Below are 3,103 nucleotides of genomic sequence, written 5' to 3' on the forward strand. Positions count from 1 at the left end.
TCTCTGTATGTGTGCACATGGATAGCTGTGTGCACAGGCCCAAACCAATGTTTGCACAAGCTGAGTCCTGTGCAAAGAGCACAGGGCCCCATATTGATGTATTTGCCCACGTAGACCATTGTTCACATTCCCCTAAGGCTGCATGTCTGCATGCACTGAGCATTGTACACACATTCATGTCACCATGTTTGCATGTGTACGTATTTGTGCCCATCCTTATGTCTGCATGTGCAGAGTCTTGTGCACATGCAGACACATGACGATCTTGTGAGCATCCTGTGTCTGCACATTCACTGCCTTATCGCTGGTGTACACTGCTACATGGCACACAGGTGCACAGCTGTGTGGGTTCCTCTCCCTGTGTACACCTCCCCAGTCTGTGGATGTGTGTCCTGGATTCCTGTGTCCTCACACAGGGAGTCCTTCCTTCTCGGTCCATTAGTTGTTTCCAGTACAGTGCCCCAGCGACAGGCACAAGCCTCTGAAAGCTATATTAAAAGCCAGGTCAATACTGAGCCTTGTTTATGCCCTCAAGGGGAAAAACAAACAAACAAAACCCTTCATTAATTAGCAGCTGGGAGAGAAGAGAGGAGAAGTAGGGACAGGGACACACATGGATCAGCAAGTGGTACATGAGGGTGCATGTCATGCTAGTGATGGGAAAATCCATTAGAGACACAATAATCTATGTGGCTCCTACGCACATTTACTAATATGTACCTTCCAATGGGGGAGGTATGAATGAATCATTGCTGACCTATTTAGGGAGGTGGGTGAAGGACCATTTACACATCTACCCTCGTTCCTCCTCCTCATACCTGGCGGTTCTCACCTACTCCCCCTTCCTTTCTCCTCCTCCTAACTCTCCCTTACCTATTCCCTGATCCCCTCACAACCTCGCTCCCTTCATCTTTCTTATTCCTTCATCCCCCCCACTTTCACTTCATCCTTCTCCTACTCTTGCTCCCTAAGCTTCTCCTTCTCATCCCCTCCTCCTAATCTCCTCTCTTCTACTCCCTGTGCTATCCATTCCCTCCTTCCCTTCCCCCATTTTGTGCCAGTTACAAAATGTTGTCATGCTACATGTGTATTTTGTTCCTGTTTCCTTGTGTCGTAGGTGCCCCAGGAGATGGGGTGGGAGGTCATTCTTTCATGTAAAGCAGCTGCTCTCCCATGGGGTTTAGCTGTATGGACCAAGAGCAGCTATTCCGTCAATCTGGTTGTTTTTTCTCTCTTGTATTTTTTCTCTGTAGTTTTGAAGGACTGTCTCCACGGCTTCCATTTCCTGGGTGGAAAGCGTCTCCATAGTTCCCGTAGGCCACACTGAACCACTAAGCGGCAGTGCAGTGCACTCACAGATTCCTCACTCCCTCCCCCCTTCTCTGCACATATTTTATATGCCCACTAATGGAGGAGTTTTTGCAATTGTTAATAAAACCTACCAATAGCTGCTGTAACCCCCATTTCTTCACCTACCTATTAAGCATGCCTGTAATATAACTGGTGACCTGGAGCCCTTTCTCAGGCAAAACTCCCCTTGACTTCAGTGAGAATCTTATCTGAGCAAAACTTGAGTAATGACTTCAGGCTCTGGCCTAGTGAGAAGAGGAAAATACAGCTCCTTGGGCTGGGAAGCTAGTGAATGCTTAGAACCAAGGAAGAGAAAATTAGGAGGGGGAGGATTTCCCTGGCTTCCTCCTGTATAAATAAATCACTGGGTGGCAGTAGTGGGATAACTTCCAAGACAGTCTCTTTTAGGCCTTGTCTTCACGACCAAAAAAAGGTGTGTTTGAGTTAATGAACTTGAGATGAAATCCTAGTGAAGACAAAGCAGTTTGTAGTCTTCTTCCAAGTTTGCAGGTTGAATTAAAGAGTATGGCAGGGGTGGGCTTTAACTCAACCTGCCAATGTGTGTGACAACTATAAAGTGCCTTGTGTTCACTAGGATTATACGTCCAGTTAGCTAACACAAGTTAAGAGCACACCACTTTACTGAAGTAAGAGAAAGCTTTAGATAGATCTGGTGCTTTGGCCTGCTGCTCACTAAGGTTCTAATTCTGCTGCTGTTGACGTCGCTGGCAGAACTCCCATTGGCTTCAACAAGAGCAGGATTGGTCTCCTCATGGGCATAGCTGACACTTCACGTATCATCATTTTTAAGCAAAGGTATGTACATGTATAATAATTGAATACAATGTCTGTAACCCTGGGTGGGCTATTGGCAATATGATTGAAGCTGGGACCTGTGGTTCTTAATGCATGAACCTCTCCTGCTTGAGCTAAAAGACCCCGCTCTCCCCTAGGAGGCTCATCAACCTCTAGGTGGCCTTGCCCCCATCCGAAGGGCACCGAGTGCTATATCAAGTGGATATGTTTATGCGTATATAACGGGTGGTATCCCTGTCCCAACACTTTTCATATGCCACTTGTGTTCTTAGACTGCAAACTCTTTAGGGTAGGGCCCATCTTCGTATGGGCATCTCCAGGACCTAGGCCAATGTGGCCCTGATTGGGGCTCCCGGGCATTACTGCAATATAAATATCAAATAGATGCTAGCAGTAATAATACTACACACTACCTCAGCCGTGGGGTCTCTTTCTCTCTCTTCTTTCCAGACTTCCCCTGGGGCATTATACTTTATTAAAAATAAACAGGTTTCAGAATAGCAGCCATGTTAGTCTGTATTCGCAAAAAGAAAAGGAGGACTTGTGGCACCTTAGAGACTAACACATTTATTTGAGCATAAGCTTTCGTGAGCTACAGCTCACTTCATCCGATGAAGTTAGTCTCTAAGGTGCCACAAATACTCCTTTTCTTTTTAAAAATAAATAGTTACAAATTCAGTTGTAGAGCTGCTCACAGAGGGAGGAGGATAGAGGAGGTGGAAAGAGTTTGTGGAGGAACCACTGTCCTGAACGAGTCATTTGTCTGTCATCCAGACACTGCCCCAGTTAACATTCCCTCTGCACACACAGAGCTCTGCCTCCTCTGGTGGGCGTCTCTGGGAAAAGTCAGGACTAGTTTTAAAAAAGAACCAAGGGAGACTTGGGATGGGTCGGTGGAGTCAACCTGCCTCTGAGAGTCAAGGATGCCAAGGGCCAG

This window comes from Natator depressus, chromosome 1 (genome assembly GCF_965152275.1).
Source record: "Natator depressus isolate rNatDep1 chromosome 1, rNatDep2.hap1, whole genome shotgun sequence".
Taxonomy (NCBI): Eukaryota; Metazoa; Chordata; order Testudines; family Cheloniidae; genus Natator; species Natator depressus.